Source organism: Agelaius phoeniceus, chromosome 2 (genome assembly GCF_051311805.1).
Source record: "Agelaius phoeniceus isolate bAgePho1 chromosome 2, bAgePho1.hap1, whole genome shotgun sequence".
NCBI lineage: Eukaryota > Metazoa > Chordata > Aves > Passeriformes > Icteridae > Agelaius > Agelaius phoeniceus.
In genome coordinates, this window is record NC_135266.1 from 4,454,822 (window position 1) to 4,474,858 (window position 20,037).

Consider the following 20,037-nt stretch of genomic DNA (forward strand, 5'->3'; position numbering starts at 1 on the left):
CTTTTATGTTCACTCTCTGTGAACATATGCGACAAGAGCTCTCCCAACACAAACACTTGAAGGAATCAAATTGCAGGCTCTTTTTCTACCAACATTTGCACAAAAAAAAAAAAAAAAAAAGAAAAAAAAAAAGAAAAAGAGAAGATGAGTATATTTTATCATGTTATAGAGCAGAAACATCCTGTGAATTTCAACCAGCTCTTACAATTCCCGATTTTGCAGGAACATTTGAAGTTCGGTCGATCCTTGTGCTGGTGCCATTTGATATATTATGATTTCAGGAGGTGAAGTGAGAAATGGGGGCCCAAGTCCTGGTTAATATGTCAGCAACCAGATGTCAACGAGACCATCTCCCAGTTTCCTTGGAGTCACTCCAGATGCAATGTGTGACAAACGAGCAGTTGCTCCAACCATAGCCCAGGCAAAGCAAAAACGCTGCTGAGAGAACATGGATGTGCTAAAGGACTTTCCTCTTCTGCTACTGAGTGCATTTGTTCAGGGACTGGTTGTTCTGCAGTTTCAAGGACTCTGCACTGGTGAAAGTCAGGTTCCCCAGTTTCTTGAGCCAGTGATTGTCCACAGGCTGCTCTGGGCACACCCAGCTCACCAGGCTTCTTTCAACCACACATTACCTGTGGGAAACTGGTATTTATGGAAAAAAAATTCTTCATTGTGGGTGGTGAGGCCCTGGCACAGGGTGCCCAGAGCAGCTGGGGCTGCCCCTGGATCCCTGGAAGTGTCCAAAGCCAGGTTGGACACTGGGGCTTGGAGCAACCTGGGACAGTGGAAGGTGTCCCTGCCCATGGCAAAAGATGAAGTTTAAGGCTCCTTCCAACCCAAATGATTCTGGGATTCTGTTTTATTTTATTTTACTGCAAGTCTGGGATGGAATCTTACCTGGAGGCAGCTTTGCCTGTCTCCCAGCCTGTCTGTCCTGTGTTTCATCAGGCTTGTCCTTGTCACGAGTCCTTGTGCAGGGGTTTCAGCCCACCCAGTGCCCAGAATGCAGAGTGGGTATGAAATCATTGGAAAAGCACACATCAAGAGCTGGGAAACTGCCATGAAACAGGATCCTGTGATGTCACTGGGACAAAAGCTTTTGTTGAATATGAAATTTTGCCTTTCTTCACTTAATAGAAAATGACCTTGTGAGCAAACAACTGGATCTAAATCACATATGACTGTAACAATCTGCATCTCATGTGCCATTGTCCTGATTACATGAAGGTTAGTATGGCTTTTTTATTATTTTGGGTCTTTGCAACCTCAGATAGAGCCTTTAGATGTCTGCAAATCTTCATTTCTAGGCAAAAAACACACGATTGTTGTTGATCACAAATAGTCTCTTCAAAATATTCTGGAAGGCAGAAAAGACAGTCTTTCCCTCTTCCACTTTCCCTTCCGTGCCCAAATCTAAACTTTGGCTGTTTAGGTGGTTGTGTTGCTCCATTTATGCACTGATATAATGCACCAAAGATTCAGCCATTATTCTTAAAGCACAACTTCAACAGCATCTTTTCAAGAGTTGTATAAAGGATGCTTTGATGAAGCTTCTGTGAAACAAAATGAATGAGACCTTTTATGAAGGGCACTTTCAAATACACCCAGGAAGCCACAAATGATGTGACTGGCTACAGGCAGGCCTCCAAACCACTAAGAACTGTTAACACAGTCGTTCCACTTTATCTGGGAGAAAGTTTTTCTGTTTATGAACCAATCATGCAGTCTGCCACTCTTCCTGTGACTCAAAACACGTGCAAGGAAGTGCTATTTCCACCCAAGTTCCCAGATTTTGAGATTTGTTTGGTAAACACTGCTGTGATTTTTTTGTTCTACAGTCACACAGCCATGCAAGCACAAATGGTTTCTGTTTTTAACAGACCAGCCAACACTCCAAAATTCTTTTCCTGTAGAAGCTCTACTTTTGTGCAAAGTTCCGTGATATAATATTTCTGGAAGTCTTGCAAGCTCTATACATTAACTTACCAATTTCTTGTGTGATATGGCAGAGGATACAAATTTAGAGCATGAAGACATCTTGCGATGGACAGAGTCAATTTTATACCCATTTCTACTCCAAACCTGTCATTCTGGAGTTATGAGAGCAGATAAAGCAACCCTTATGTGCCTTTCATCAAGGAGACTTGCATTTTTTTATTGCCTCAGCAAGAGGGGCCCCTCAGACTACAGCAAAAGTGGGGCTTCTAGAGGAAGTGATGAATATGAATCTCAGCAGGAACAATTTACTACTAAATAGAGGAATTTTTGTAAAAATGAGGAGTAAAATCTGAGAATTTGAGTTCTTGTTAGCAATATAAATGAGAATATTGTTGCAGGTATTTTCAAAGCTATCCAGGAAAATGCCAAGAGTGTTGATCAATGCAAAGTGATTCCAGTGGAAGGGAAACCAGGCAACAATGGTTCATCTAAGTTGGAGGAGTCTCCAAGGTGAAATTGGTCCATGTCCTGCATCAAAACCACTTCCATAAAGAAAGAAAAGGGATATTGTCATAGGAGACTGTCCTGAGGGGAACAGGACAGTCCAATATGCAGACTTGCCCAGTTTTTAAGGAAAGCCTGCTGCCTCCCTGGCACCAGGGTTAAAGCTTCCTACCCTGCTACAGCCCTCAGATTATTATCCATGGTGATTTTTTTCAATAGGCTGTGATCAAGTTGAAGCAAGAAACCTCAGGAGAGATTTCAGGTCCTTGGGACAACTGTTTAAAGGCTCAGGAGCACAAGCAGTGCTCTCCTCTATCCTTCCAGCTGCAAGGAATGATGAAGGAGGAAACAGGAAGAGTCCAGAGACCCATACCTGGCTCCAGGCTGGTGTCACTGTCAGAATTTTAATGGTGTGTTGGTCTGTGGGACAGACAAGGCACAGCTGCCTTAAAAGGGGGAAAGAACATCTTGTGCAGGAGTTAACAGGGCTCACTGAAAGAGCTTTAAACTGGATTTGATGGAGGAAGGAGATAAACCAGGCTCACTAGAGCTAAGCCTGTAGGGGGGCACATCAGTGTTGGAGGGATGGTGATGGTGAGGTCCTGCTGTCTGCCATGTCAGTGGAGACAGGGGTGGAAATCCATGTGGCACAAGGGTTATTCATGTGTGGGAATGGTCACACCACCAAAAAAGGGTGGCAGCATCACCACTGGTGGTGTAGATGTCCTGAAATTCATCTACACCAGTGCCCACAGCAACAAACAGGAGGAGCTGGAAGCCACTGCACAGCTGGAAAAACCAGGATATAGCTGCAATCCTGGACACATGGGGGGCTGACTTCCACACTTGGAGTGCTGCAATGGATGGCTGTAACTCTTCAGGAGGGAAGTGCAAGGAAGGAGAGGTGGTGGGCTGTGTTAGGGAGAGTTTTGACTGCCTGGGGCTAAGTGATGGCAATGAGAGGGTCAAGTGTTTATGGGTAAGAGTTGGGGAAAGATGAAATCAGATATGGGGGGATTCTGTTACAGACCACCCAGCCAGGGTGAGGAAATCAACAGAATATTCTGTGGGTGGCTGGGAGAAGTCTCAGCATTGCTAGCCCTTGTTCTCTACAAGCTTCAACTCACCAAATGTCTGCTGGAAATACAACACAGCAAAGAGGAAACAGCCCAGGAGGTTCCTGGGATGTGTGGGATGTAATTCCTGACACAGCTGGAGAGGGAACCAGCCAGGGGAGGTGCCCTGCTGGACCTGTTTGTGAGCAGAGATGGACTGGTGGGGCATGTGGTGGTTGGAGGATATTTGGGGCACAAAAATAATCAAATTATAGAGTTTTTCCAATTCTCAGTGAAGTAAGGAGGATGATCAGCACATTGTCTACCTTGACCTTCCAGATGGCAGACTTCAAATTTTTTGGGAGCCTGGTTGACAGGAGAAGCTGGGCTGAAGGGCAAAAAAGTCCAGGAGATTCTTCAAGGAGCAAATCTTCAAGGAACAGCAGGAGGTTGCTCCCTTGTGATCAAAGATGAACTGGTGGGAAAGAGATTTGTGGGTTTGGTGCTTTCCTGCCAGAGGTACCAACATAAACTAACAATCACATGACAAAATGCAAGGACATCTAAGAGAGGGGCTGTTGCAATTTAGTCCAAAGGACAGAGAGAAGATGAATCAATATTTATTACTAAAAAACCCCGCTGGGAATTTCTGCGCTTCAAAGGATGCAAAAGTTTGTCCTTGAGGAGTGAAAAAAACTGCTTTTCTAGAACAGTGGCCTGACTGGAATCCAAATCCTAGTTCTAAAAATTCAGGAATATCCAAAATCAATACCCTTAGCATGCTCTCACAGATTTCTCTGCAGAATTATCATTCCATGTATTAACTGAGAAGACCATGAGAAAAGCAAAAGAGAAAAGAGGCCACTCCAAAGCAACCTCCAGTTCTCTGGAAAACAATAATTGGGCCAGATTATGGGATTTACATTTGATATCTGAGATAAATTTTCCCTAGTAACTACTTTAATTGTCTGTTTTACACAAGCAATACACATGGAGCGTGTGGCAACAATATGAAGACATGGTTTGCATTTTGTTTTTTCATCTGAATTTTATCATAACCTAATTTACTGAGTTACACTTTCCACTGGTCTTATTATTGCTAAGGTTCAAAGAAGTCATAATTCTTGAAGTATGTTTGCCTGACAATAATATATGGTGTAGAGTACTCTGTATTAAGTCATATTTTTGAGTTTATTGTCTTTGGGTTGCCTTTCATTCTAAAGGTCAAAGAATTGTCAGGAAAGTGAAGGTTTTAGCCCTGCTAAAGCCATACTCCTTAGTCACTGTAGTGTCACACTAACCATAATGCAGTTAATTACTAATTTAAACAAGGCTTTGTCCTTTTCCTACAAGTTCAGCTTAGCTCATTCCCAACCCATCTTCTGATGTGCGTTTGCATATCAAGTAACACAAGCAAAAGAAAAAAACACCTCACTGCCTTTTATAACAGCTCTCATTGGTGTGCTTGAGGGGCAAAGGAAGGAGAATTTCCCCATAATTCTGACTCTTGCTCTAAACCTTCGTGCTGTGCTGAATAAAAAAAGTAGGACCCATTTTTACATTCATTTAAAATGTGTTCTGCATTTCTATTTATGGAAGCCATTCAATGTGTGCAAATACCACATTCCTTTGAATCCTGCTGTATTTCCATTCTTGCTCAATAATTAAAACAGATAGTGATTACCCTAAATAAATACCAAAAGCTCAGAGTTTGGGGTTTATTATTCTTCTTTTCTTTTGTGCACCTTAAATTGGTCAGCATTTATTCCTTTTTGTCGTGTGGGCTTTGCATTTGACAATGCTTTGGGAGAGCATCTCTAATCTCCAGAACAACACCAGCACTACACCTCACTGCACCTCCTGAAAGCATTTAATCCATATTCATATTAATTAATTCCAACTTTCTCCTTATATGGTACTTAACTGAACTCATTTTTACCTTCCATTCTTTTTAACACTAATCCTATAATAAATTGGAGCCCCCGTAGCCATTTTGACAGTCATACAAAACACAGTTATTGTAACTCAACCCTCCTGAAAATTATTCTACCTTCTCTGGAATATGCACAAAGATGCTGTATGACCTTGAGCACTCCCTGGCAAATGACCTTGAACGTTCTTTATAAATCCTATACTTTGATTTAGTAGGAATATTTCTAAAGAGATTTAACTGTCTTAATTAGACTGTATTGTATTATCCATTCCCTTTATTTTCCTTTTCATTTTTTTTAAGGATCTTTGATATTAAGTAGAAAACAATATTGTTTGAGACAATTTTTCTTCACTAAATAAACACATATTATTGAATTATCCCTTTAAGTCTGATTACTAAATTATCTCAGTAATGACTGACTCTTGTCTTGCAACTATGGGATAAAAATATCCTTTGAAGTTTTCTGTGCTCTTAGTAATAGGCTAAATAATGCCACGATGAAATCCTGTTTTTTACTGAAGTCATTGGCTTCCATGTTGCTCATTATTTCTTTTACTAATTCATTACTAATTACTGCAGAGCCCAAGAGACCTGCTCATAGACCAGAAAGTGCAGCACTGCACGAACATTGAGTAAAAAAAAGTTTCTTCTTTCAGATAAAAATGGAAATATTGTTAAAACTGGTGACAGATATATTTCAATGAGATATATACTTTCACTCACTTTTCTAATTCATGAAGTATTATTCACCTGTATGGTTTAGACTTTCTTGGTTTAAATTGTTCAGTTATTTATTTTCAAGTGCTTTAATAAACATAGCTTTATTTTAAAGTGTAGTTTTATTTTTCTGTTTCAGCAACCCCACTTAGTACCCTAAAAGGATAGAAATGGACTATTAGTCTCATGAATGCCATTTATCAATAATTCCATGTGTTCTATTTTTGTTTATGAATTAGGATAGTGAAGAAAAAAGCTCAGTTAATCCCATCCTACTATTGATCTTGATAGTATGACTTGCTTGCTTTCTTTTGTGATATAATTGATGTGAAAATTAACTACTGAATAGCACTAGATGAATTTTTCTCCTCTCTGTGACTTCCAGTTTTCGAGGCACCAGATCCCAGGTGTCTCTAAGGTGACCCTTCCAATATTTCATAGGATTACTCTTGCCAGGGGCTCCTTAGCCCCTAAAATGCTGTCCTAGGAAGCACAAACCTGGGAAAAGTCTGCCCAGCCACCATCACTTTAAAATCTAAATACAAAAATACTGTATTTTGCCCCCTTTTTTCCCCCTTCACCATCCTGTTATCACAGAGGAAGAAAAATTAAAGCAAAAAGGCCACAGAGTATGAGGCTTGAGAGAGTATAGAGATGCCATTCCTTGTTATTTCATCCCAAATCATTGTATATTTCTGGCAGACACCTGAAGGAAATATCTTTAATTCTCAGAGCTGGGGAGGAGGAAAGGGACCCTTCAGATAATGGCAAACCACTTTACAAGACATATGTTTAGCTTACAGGGAAAGAGCAGTGGTGACACACGGATTTAAAAAAAAACCCAAAGCACAATTCTACAAACAATATAAATAAGGCAAAGAATAAGTTGTTTTAATGACAGAAACAGGATCAAGTAGGTTAAAAGACTAAACAGAATCAAGAACATTGAGATTTTATGCTGGGCCCTGCACTGACAGGAGAGAACATTCCAATACATTTTTGGTTGTTGAACATTTCATTGATCCTGTGGTGTTTTGCATTTCCCAGGCATGTGCTACTGCTCGTTTGACACAGCAAGTTGTTGACCATATGCTTAACAGAACGGGGTACTTCTCACAAGAAATCTTGTCTCCTGATAAAACCATTGTTGACAGATTTAAAAGTTGTTGTTTTTTCTTTCTCTAGAGAGAGATTGTGTGCAAGTAGCTGCAGTGAGAGTTCTGTGTTTATTGTCTTGCAGTCACGTTCAGATCCAGCCCCCTCAGTTTGTTCTGACTGTCACCCGCTGGATTCTGAGAGCCACGACTGCAGATTCTCTCACTGGCATCAAACCAATAAATCTGGCACACAACATTTGTTATAAGGAAGACCAGCTGAGGTCTGAAAGTCTCTTTGGCCTCTATTGGAGGTGGAGATTCTGCAAGCAAAATTTAGTTCATAATTCCTCAGACAGCAGGTGAGCGACAGTAGAGACCTCCTTGCTCTCTGCTGCCTTTATTCCCCTCACAGCATCAGCAGACGTGGAAAGTAATTCAAAAAAACATTGTCAGAAAATTTAGAAGATCATGCTCAGGAGGGAAAGCAGAGATGGGAGGTGTGGGAGAGGATTATGCATCACATGTGAATAATAACACTTCTTCCAAGTGAAGGGAAAAACAGTTATGTAACATAGAGAGAAGGGAAAACAATCAAACTGTAGCAAATCTTCATGTGAAATGTTTTCCATTTTCTCTCTACTTGAAGATTTAGGAACTCAGAAGGGTAATTTGCAAACTACGGAAGGATACGGGTCAAAATTCAATAAGAATGTTTTCTTGTGAAGTTCTGGGTTTGGTCAAAATCTCAGAGAAGCTCACCCTGAGGAAATTGCTGCAGATTATCAATGATTAAAGTTTTGGGGAGTTCATCCATGTCTCTGAGTCCCAGAATATTGACATATCAGAAGGCAGTGACACACAGCAAACATAGAGAAAGTTACCTTTCCCCAAAAAGATTTTGCTTTGTTCATTGAGATTTACCCCAACCATTGTCCTGTGAATCTGCTGAGCTTTTTCCATAATGCACAAATGGAAGCAGGTCTAACACAGACCCCTAAGGTAGGGAGTGAAGGTTGTTTTTCATGACTAGATTTTGGGCAAAGATTATTTTAGCCACACGGACTGACAAAACTTCCTCACAGAGTCCTGAAGTAGGGCAATGAGAACCCACTACAGTTCTTCTCCCACATGTTCCTGCCACACCTGAACAAAACCTCTGTGCATGGGCAGAACTCTGTCCTGGGCCAGAATCCTTTTTTTGTGCCTGTGGAGGAGAGCAGCCTGATGGCAGCTGGGTGCTTTGGGTAGACTCTAGAGGACAATTCCCTGAGGATTTCACCCACAGCGCAGGTGCAGGCCTACATTTTAAAAGAAAACTTCCAGCACTGTCTTCAGCAAAGCTGATTTCCAGGTCTAACTCCTTCCTTGCATTTGCTGCAGCAGCTCTTAGATAACATGCAGGAAACAAAAGACATGTTGCTGTAGCAGGATTTTGAAGAAGTTATTCATTGCTATACTTAAGTTGAGATCTGTGAAGAAACACATGCGGCGTATTTTGAGAATGTGCTATGCCAGGTTACCCTAAGTCACAGAGTGTTTAAACAACCACTTTATTCTGCCATCTGGTACATGATAGGTTTCTGATAAATACGTGCCTGCGCTTTGACTGTGGGATGCTCACAAGAAAAGAGACTGTATTTTTCCAAGATGTTTGTCTAAGTCTCAGACAAACAACTTTGGCAACGTGAAGGAGCTTTCTGTGGGTGCAGCATTAACCACAGAATCATACAATGGCTTAGGTTGGAAGGGGCCTGAAAGATCACTTAGTTCTTGTCCTTCCACTGTCCCACATTGGTCAGAGCTCCAAACAGGCCTTGGACACTTCCAGGGTTGGGGCAGCCCCAGCTTCTCTGGGCGATCTGAGCTGAGGCCTCAGCATCCTCACAAGAATTTCTTCCTGATAGCTAATCTGACCCTGCTCTCTGTCACTTTGAGCCATTTCCCCTTTTCATGTCACTCCAGGCCCTTGTGAATAGTCTCTCTCCATCTGGAAGGCCACAATTAGGTCACCCTGAAGCTTCTCTTCTCCAGGCTGAGCAATCCCAATGTCTCAGCCTTTCCTTGCAGCAGGGTTGCTCCATTCCTCTAATCAGCCTGGTGACCTCTTGACTCACTTCAGCAGATCAATGCCTTTCTTGTGTTGGGGACACCAGAGCCCTTCTCTTTAATTTTCCTCCCTTTAGGCCTCTCAAACACCCCAAAAATAGTGTGCAGACAGCATGAGGGGAACTCAAGAGTATTGCTGTAAGCCATAGAGGTGAGTGTAGCTCAAACAAATATAGGCAATTATAGGCTGGATTTATGTATAGCCAAAATCAACATTGGCCTTAGGCAGCTGACTACTGAGCACCCCAGGGTCCCTGCTTTGGAGAATGAGAGGAGAGAGAAGATCCAGCATTTGAGCAACCTTCAAAGTCCTCTGCCACTGCTCTCATGCCTGGTTTCTCACTGCTCACTTCTGTTCGCTTTTCTGTGCTGCAGGGGAAGACCTTGCCCCTGCCCTGTCCCCTCCTTCTCACACAGCAGCAGCAGTTCAGGTGAGAAAAAGCTCCTGAGACCACAGCAGGAGGAGGATGCTACTCAGAAGGGAGAGGGGATTTGGTCAGGGATGCACAGGTAACATGGTCAAATTAATATTAAACCTGCTTTTGCCCATATCTTTGACAGTGATTCTTTAATTAACCTGAACCACTCATTCACAACACCTGGGGCAGGAGGGAAAAGCTCCTGTACCAGATGGGAAGCAGTCACAGATAAAGAAGAAGGAAGTTTTCTTCCAGTAAATTATAATGTTGGGGATAAGAAAGAGAGGGAAATAGTCCTATGAGCACCAACAGCCTTCCAAAGTCTGCACAAGACACCACAAACACCACAGATCTCTCTCAGGATCACAGAAATCCCAGGAACCCATCCCAATATCTTTGTTTTATCTGCAGGTTCCTGAAGCTGTGGTCCTATTCCAGCATACATCATCCAGTTCTCCTCAGGGGTTCATCTTAGCCTTCCTCCACCCTTTACTGCCATCAGAACTGATTTCCCCCAAGGCTGCCTTCATTCAGCTTTGCCAACACCACAGGAAAACCTTGACCTCTCTTCAAGTGTTTTTTTGCTCTTCATAGATTGTGGCAATGCTGCTGCAGTAACGTTGCTCAGTGCAGGCTGCAGACTCTGCCCACAAATCTGAGAAATGCTCAGGTTTTTAAACTGAAAAGACAGAGCTGTGAGGTCAGATGAACAATTCCACACATTTTTATGGACCACAGTTCTGGTATATTTATGTTGAGTGGCTAAGAGCCTTTCTGGCTTGGAGAGTATCATGAGACAACACTTCAGAGAATATTTTATTGACAATAACACCATGTATTGCAGAATGGGGTCTGAACCCAAACCTTACATCTTTTACATTCTTTTCCTTAAACTTCAGTTTCCAAGAATTTGCCTTCTAAGCTTTGCTCTGTATTTCAGCCTCAGCTCAGTACATGAAGCTTTCTGAAAGCACAACCTCTTCATATTTATCAACATTGGGATTGACAAGCATGTAAGATAAAATATAATAATAATAATAAAGAGGAACAACCCAGCCCCATGCTCTCCAAATTGTGGAAGTGTTGCCATATCCAGTCAAGCCATTCCCAGATTCACAGAATTTTCTGAGTTGGAAGGGACCTACAAGGATCATGGAGTCCACACCCTAAGTCAATAGCCTACACAGGGATTGTACCCACAGCCTTGGCGTTATCTGTACCATGATCCAACCAACTGAGCATTGTCACATCTCATCAGACATGTCACCAGCCTTGGCCAGTGTGTCACCAGCCTTGTCTGACAGGGCTCTGTAGAGAGCTACAGAGTGCAAGAAATAAACGCCCTCATGACTAGGATGAAAGTTAATTAGTTCTTAATTTATATCCCGAAGTGCAAGTGTTGGGCTCTCATAAAACTGCATCCTTTGGAAAACAAGTGCTTCCATTTTTCATCCTCTGCTGTAGCTCTTTTCACTGCTATCAGCATGCTGTTTAATAATATCTTGCAGCAGTAGGTTTTATATGAAAAAGAAAAGCAGTGAGCTTTTTTAATGTTAGTAAGAAATTCTTCACTGTGAGGGTGGCGAGGCACTGGAGCAGAGAATCTGTGGATGCTCCATCCCTGGGAATGTTCAAGGCCAGGCTGGATGGGGCTTTGAGCATCCTGGGATAGTGGAAGGTGTCCCTGCCCATGGCAGGGGGGTGGAATGAGATGATCTTTAAGGTCCTTTCAACCAAAACCATTCTATGATGTTATAAGTTCCATCAGGGGGTTTTGTGTGGAATAATATAAGGAAAAATAACCTGATAGAAGATTTTGAAGTTGTTACCATAGTCTCCATCAGACTTTCTCTTGCAGACTTGCCATGCTTCCCATTAGATACCTGAGGAGCAATATACTTTTACCTTGTATAATCTACTCTATCAAGGAACATTTTCATTGTCTCTTCAGAGTCATTCCTACTTCTTTCCCCTTATTTGGGTGGGACAAGCAAAACAGAGCAGTGATTGGGGTTGGGCACATTTTACCCTTCATTGTTTTTCGCTGAGCGCTGCCGTCCGACCTTGGCAGAGAGTTGTGTTGTTCAGGTTTGCACTTGTGCCGTTTCCTGAAGTAATTGCAGTTATTTGTGAACATAAAACCTCCAAGATCCTCTCCCTGGCGCACTCTGCCTCGCTTTGCTGAAGGGAACATCTTGAACTCTTCACATGCATTGACTCACTGTGACGGATGAAGTAGGATGTGACATCCCACTTGCAGCTCCCCAGCATAAACAGTGGGAACATAATAAGAGCTCCCATCTGCCTCGTTCATTTGCTCCCCCAAAACTGAAAGTAAAATGAAGACCAGGAGTCATTCACATCTTCATTCAGAATTGTGTCAGAAAGCAGGGACATCCACATCTTCAGGCAGGTATCAATGATGAAGCTATGTCACGATTATTCCAAACAAAAGTGAAATTCTTACCTATACACGGAGGGGATTTGTTCCTGGTATAATTTTATGTCTGCCTGGAGATGTTTTGCCCACAGGTTGGCTTAGGTTCCACATCACATGCTGGTCTCTGACAGTGCAAACTGAGATTTATCTAAAGGGAAAAGAAGGGATGTGCTATTTCTTACCACAGCGTGGCTTTCGCAGGAATAAAATAATCTTTGGGGATAGAAACCATTTCTTGACCTGATTTTCTCTGTAATTAAGGAATGTGCAACAGTTCACCGAAAGTCTCAATAGAACTGCAGTCTCTACAAACGTTTTTAAAGGTACCCAACTGCAACAAAATAAACTGTAATTTTTCCATTTCCTGTTGCTACTTCAAGACAGTGAATGCCACCCAGGACTTTAGTTACCAGGAATGGAAAAGTAATTCATGCCCAAAGCAACAGGGAGAAAAGAAGTCTATAAAAATGAACTTGAAAAAAATACCATTTTGTGGTGATACATAAAAAAGCTTCCAAAACCCAGCTGAGATTTAAGCCATGTAAGTCCAAAGTACTCTGAGTGCTTTGACAGAAAGGATGTAAAGCATTATTTAAAATCAAATTCAACCTCTATATAGTTCTACAGGAATTTGACCTATTCTAGTGCATTTTATTACTGCTACTTGATAGGTTGGGGTATTTCTAAGACATGTTAACTAGAAACCTTATGTCCTCTCACTTAAATGAAATTATTGAAATCATTTATTTTTAAAACACTTGTTTAATTTTTTTTTTTTTTAGTTGTTGAAATAACTTGGTTTGGTAAGTTTCTTACTAAACAAAATCCTAAATTAGATTAAATATCTTTTTTTTCTAGTGAGAAAATTATCCCCAAAGAGCAATGAGATGTATATTTTGGGCAGTGGCTATGTCTACATAAATCCATCAATATAGAAATTGAGAAAAACACATTCACCTGTAAAGAGCAAACTTTTTTCTCCATCTCATCACATCAGAGGGTACATTGGGACAGCTGTGTTTCACCAGATCAAAAGCTCACATGGATGAAAGGCGTCCCGCTCCAAGTGGTGGATGCCCTGGAAAGGACACAGAGCACTGTCCCCAGTGCCCCACTGTCCCAACAAACCTCACAGCTCCTCAGCCTCAGCTGCACCTGAGCTTCTTCTCTTAACAAAGGTATGTCCATGAATTTTTGATCTATTTTTTTTTCCTTTCAAGACTGATTATAGTTTAAACTCCACACATCCTGTGGCTGTGAACTCTACAACACGAATAAAACAGTCTATGAAAATCTACTTTTTGTGTGTGTGTCATAATGTATTGCCTAATCATCTTGCTGGGTATCACCTAATTTTGGTATGATAAGAAACCCCAAAACTTATTCACTGTGCACACTGTTCACAGCATCCATGTTACCCTTGTTGGTGCTGATTCATTTCCAAGATAAAAATACAGCATACTTTGTTCTCACTCAGCAGACAAGTTACTCTGTGTCCTTGGCCATCTTTCCTTCCCTTCTCCATACCTTTTTTATTCACTGAGGTTCTTTCTGAGAAACCATGACCAGAATTGTAAAATGTTCAGGATATAAATACACCAAGGAATTTCGCACAGACACAAGGTTTTCCTTTCCAGTTTGTATTTATTTCTGCTTTTTTTCATGATCCAACTTGCTTTTTGAACCCTACAGACACAATGAGATGATGCTTTCAGAGGATTATTCATATTTCCCTAAGGACTCTTTAGTACCAGCTAATTTAGAATCTATTATGCTTCTGCTTAAAATGATGAGATATATTGAGTACAACCCTATCCATTCCATCATTTAGTTTCACCAACTTTCTTACTACCCTTCCACTGATTATCTACTGGATCACTGGACAATAGATACAGCAGTATCTTGGGACAGTGTTTTTAGCAATGTCAGGCAGAATCCTTGGCCCAGATATCCAGTGATTACATGACACAGACAGGAAAATCAGTTTACTATCATGTTACCTTGCAATTTTCTCCTGCTGTCTTAATTCCATTCCTTGTAGAAGTTTCAGCTTAGATTCAGGTAAATTATTGCTTAATAACAGGTTTTCCAGAACAGATGATATTGCCTCTTCCCAGATATTTTCTCTCAGATATTCTTTTTCTACCCATTTATCTGTTCATTAGCTACACCACATATGGAAGTTCATAATTTAAGTCTGGCCTTGCATTTCTTTGTGATAAAGTATAAAATGGCATGCAAATGTAACACACATGAGATTAATCCTTATTTTAATAAACAGCTGCATTACTTCATGTCAAATGGAAATGTCTCATATAAATAGACTGTTGTGACAGACTGTTACATAATTCATTAAAATATATATTTGATTATGCATTTAGATATTTGTGGAAACATTTTCTTAATTAATCGTTTCAACACACTCATCAAACTCTATAAAAGGTTCTTCTATACACTGAGGTCTTGTTGAGAAGAAATATTTACAACTGGTGAATGCATCCCTCTCAAAAGTTCAATAAATCAAAAAGGCTTTAGGAAGGTGCTTGAGGAGGAACCAGTAACATTGCTTTTCCAGAAGAAATTCTTTACAGTGAGGGTGGTGAGGCACTGGAACAGGTTGTCCAGAGAAACTGTGGAGGCCCCATCCCTGGAAGTGTTCGAGGCCAGGTTGGATGGAGCACTGAGTTATTTGGTCCAGTGAGACGTTGCCTGCCCATGGCACGGGGTTGGAATTAGGTGATCTCTAATGCACTTTCCAACCAAAAGCATTCTATGATTCTATTTGTATAATTCTTCTGGAAAAAAACTGTCCTGGAAATAGGAAGTGGGTTTGAAGTTGTGGTTTTAGCCTTGGTAAAGTGATGCTGGACAGCATCAGGCTCAGGTAGAGTCTAAATACAGGGGAGATTTTCAGGAGGGAAAAGGGGCTGTTACTATTTAATCTACAAAAAGGATATTGAATAAGTGTGTCTTTTCCAAGAGAAAAGGATTCTGCAAATGAAAATCATAAGTTAGTCACTTCAGAAAAGCTCTTGGCTTGTGAAAAGACAGATTCCAACACTGAAGTTACCAGAGTATTGTGTCTACCATGCCACATCCCTGCCTACAAACGCTGACAGATCCCTCGAGTTTTGGCTGAACTGCTCAAGAGCAGCTTCCTGCAGACACTTTGCATGGGAAATTGTGCCAGTTAGCAACACAAAACTGGATTCTAGCCCAGTGGCTCCACTTGCAATGTCCAGAGCCCCCTCAACAGCAGAGGACATCAACTTCCTGTGCGCGCATTCGGAAAGATTTAAGGGAGAGCTGGAAGGGAGAGCTCCTGGGCTGGGTGAAACCTCTCAGGTGGGAGGCTGGCCCTGGTGGGAGGAAGGCAGGGTGGTCAAGAGACACCGTTGCCATGGCAACTCTGCCTGGGAAAGACAAAAGAGGAAACCTGTGATGAAAAGGGAACGGCTGAAACAGGGAGGAAAACGGGACCTGGCCGTGACAAGCTGACACACACTTGTCACCTCCAGTGACTGAAGCTGCCACTCACCCTGCCAAGCCACGATGCCACTTGCCCATGTGGCCAAGTGCCCTGAGCTCCTGGGCTGTCATAGGCTGAAAATGGGTTTGGGGGATTTGAATAAAAAGTTCCGATAATTTGGTGCGGACATGGTGCCCAACACGAATGTTTAAATTGACTCTGAGTCTCAGGAGCTGCTTGGCATCCCCCAGCACTAAATTAACTTCCAGAGGGAAAAAAACATTGTTAAATAATAAATATATCTATATCTATAGCTAAATTTATATATCTGTATCTATATCCATGGCACCTACATGAGTCAAACATGAAGAGTTGCCATCTCTTTCTCTCATGCTTATAGTAAAACCAGCTGCAGGTTGAGTAACCCTGACTTAGCAACTCCATGGCACAACAGCAAATGCCAGGATTTTATTTGTGAATCGATCTGGGCAGAAAAAATCAGTCTGGGAGCATTAAGAACCCTTAAAATCACCCTCTTGACTTATAGGAACCCAGAAACAGGGCACTGCAAATTACTTTGGTGAAGCTGAGTCATCTGTGCAGCAACTCAAAACCAACATTAATCTGTTGCCCAGATCAGCTAGTAAAAAAAAAAAAAGAATTTATGATAGAAACTGAGCTAAATTACAGCAATTGGCAGACCAATGTTCCCCTGTCAAATGACGACATAAAACTACAAGCAGCCACTCAGGTTGTGTATTTTCTAGGGCAGTTCCCACTGTAAATATACTGCTTCTAGCCAGAAGAGAAATCCAATTGCCTTACATAGAAAAAAAAAAAACCTGATGCAATTAGTTCTCAAGACACCACAGGCTCCTATGTCATTACTTTCTACCAAAATCACAAATAAAGGCAACTAAAAGAAAACAGAAAAAGGGAATGAAGAACTTTTATATATATATATAATCATATTTTCTTTCCATGGCTGTTTATCTTCTAAAATTTTTACAACACATTTTCAAAACATCATTAAAAATATATGAAATAACAGCCCCCTTTTGTAGTGTAGGGAATTGATACAAAGGAAGATTAAATGGATTCCTGAGGATCACTCAGGAAATCTGCACTGGAGCAAAAACCTGCATTTCTCATATTCTTGTTGAGCACCTGAGGAAGAGGCTGGTGCTCCCTCAGGCCCAGGTGCTCTGCAACATTGCCACAGACATTGGGAAAATAAGGCCAAGGGCTGCAAGCACTGAACCTGGCACTAAGAATAGGTTGATTTTATTTTTTTTTTTGCTGCTTTTGTTTTATGTTTTTTCCCAGTGCTTGTTCAGAAAGCAAAATAAGTTATTCAGGCCCTGCTTTTTCATAATCTCCAGGGTACTTGGTGTGCGGATAAGCCATCGATTTTTGCTCTCAGTCTGTTACAGTCACATATATGCAGTAAAAGTAATTTCCTCGGGACTAATATCATTTGTTCTCCAGGGTTTTTCCTTATGAAAACTGAATTTTGAACAATCCTTATGTAACCTTTGCTATTAAGGTTACAAGAGATTGAGATCCATTTGTGAGATGAATAAAGCATAACATTTTGCTTCTGCAAACTTTCCTGACAAAGCTCTTTATGTGAGGGAAAGGATGAAGCTTTTACTGTGTGACAAAATTTCCAGTTGAAAATAAGGGATCTGTTAAATTACTTTCCCTCCCTGCTTTCTGCACCTATTTGCTCTAAAATCTCTCTTTAATCTAATTTTAACTTTCACTTTAAAATTATTAAAATTCAGGTTTTAAGAGAACATGACTTTTCCCCCTCTTAGAGAAATATGACATTTGTCATTGCCATATTTATTCTAAATCCAAAAAACAAAAAGGGCTTTTAAATGTAAATTAGTTGTTCTACTAGGGTTTGATAAAGGAATATATGGGAATATAATAAGTACGTTGTATGTCTTTAGGTTACAAAAACTGGGCTAAAAGTTTACTGCAATTATTAAAAAATCAGAGAATCATTTAGGTTGGAGAAGATCTCTGAGACTGCTGAGTCCAACCTTTCATTGATCCCCACCTTGTCAGCCAGACCATGGCTGGTGACAAGTGCCACATCCAGTAATTTCTGGAAGAAAAATACATATTTTGGCAGTGGGCATTTGTCCACTTTAAATAAAATCATTGTCAACAAGAAACATTTTTTTTGGGGGGGGGGGGGGTAACTTTTCCCAGAAAATTCTCCATCCTAAACAAACCATGCCACAGTGGTTGCATTCCTGAGGAAAAATTGGCAGGGTCAGAACACTGTTCTCAAATTTATTAAAGAAAGACCACTCAACCCTGAGCAAAAAGAAAGCAGTTTGAGCCCAAACACACAGAGTCACTCCTGGAGACTGTCATATTTTAACAGATCAGAAAGAGAAGTCTGGGGCAGCACATCTGACCTGGCTGGACGTTGACTTTCTGGTTGTCACCATCTCATTGTCACTGGGGAGAGGTTTTGCTCGTTAAGACACCATGGTCATTACAGTGTGCAACACCCCTGAGATGTGAGTGTGAGGCATAAAAATCAGCTGCCTGCCAGCTGCTGAGTGGAGGACCTTCTCCTTTTTTGGTTAAAAGTAAGATTTCCTCCAAAATTTCCTTTGTCTTCCTCTTGAAAAAGAGATAAAATAACAGCCTTCTTTTATCTTCTTTTCATTTCAATTGATCATGTTTTTCTCTACTTAGAGATAATTGAGGCCTCTTAAAACTAGTGCAGCCAAAAATATTGTTATTGTTTAAAATGTGACTAAAAAGAAGCCAAAAACTCCCCTCTATCTCCAGAAGCACAAAAATATCCCTGAGCATCTGCATTAATTCATGGAGCATGTCATTACTCCTGGAAGGACAGCTCTGAAAATGGTGTTGTGGTGAGAATTCCCTGTGGGTCCTGAGTAAAGGTGGGATCAGTGGTCAAGACCTTTGGTCTCACCCCTGAATCAGGGGTGTCCAGTGGCCAGGCCAACCTCTGTGGGGTTCATATTTTGCTCAGCACATCCCATATTCTGTTAGACCTCCCATGTTACTGACACATTCTCATGGCACTTCCAAGCACAGAATTCCTATGGAAAAAAGGTTTTTTATGCCAATTTTTGCCCTGTGAGGGATTTGGGACAGAGAGAGTTCAAGCCCCCTGCTTTGTGTAATCATTCAACCCCAAGCTTGAGAACCACCTCCCCTTCACCTGCATGATTCCAGGCCTTATGGAAAATAGGGAAAAACAGGAAGCAGCAGGCATTGCTAGAGCTATTTGTGGGTTCCACTGTGGGAGAAACAGGATCAGTGTCCGACCAGGAATCATCCACTGAGTAATTTTTATCCACTTTGTAGGAGAATGAATGTCCTCTCCAAACCGCCTGCATCCAGCAGGACCCAGAACTTCAGAAGATAAAGTACAGTACATCGTGAAACAGTTCTTTTTCCATGGGGAGCAAAGCACATTCCCAAATTATATTGGTAACAATAAACCCCTGAAATAATACAGAACATCTCTCTCCAGTGAACGGCGTCGTTCTGTGTTCTTCAGAGCTGGGCGGAATAAAACTGCACAGAACAAAGGTTTCAAGTTTCCCCTTTTTGATGCTCTCAGACCTGAGCTAAAAAATAATTAATTTCTCCACATCCACAAAGAATTTTGGCAGTTTTGCCATCGGTGGAACACAATAATTATCAGTGAAAAAAGAGCCAGTTTTCCTAAAGAAACTAATGTGTGAGAAAACAGGCAGTACACAGGAGAACACCTTCTCCTCTTCATTTTAAATCAGAGCAGGGACAGGAAGCTGGTTTGTTTTACTTTTTAAAGCAATATGGGACACAAACCTTAACTCTCCTCCCTGAGGATGTGAACATACTCCTGTTATGTGCAGTGGGAATTACAGGGCAAGTCCTGCTGGTTTCCAGCTGGGTTAGAAAGCTCTGGGGCTCCCTAGCCTGGGGATTTTCTCTTTTTTGCTCACACAGATGATGAATATTTCTCCACAGCTGTGATGGTGTGGTCAGATAATGCAGAACCACCTCAGGCCCTACATCAGAGGGTTAAATCCTCCCCTCTCCCTCCAGCTGCATGGATGGATGGATGATGGATGATGGATGGATGGGTGGATGGATGGATGGATGATGGATGATGGATGGATGATGGATGGATGATGGATGGATGGATGGATGGATAAGGATGGATGGATGGATGGATAAGGATGGATGGATGGATGGATGGATGGATGATGGATGGATGGATGGATGATGGATGGATGATGGATGGATATATGGATGGATGGATGATGGATGGATGGATGGATGGATGGATGGATGGATGGATGGATGGATGAT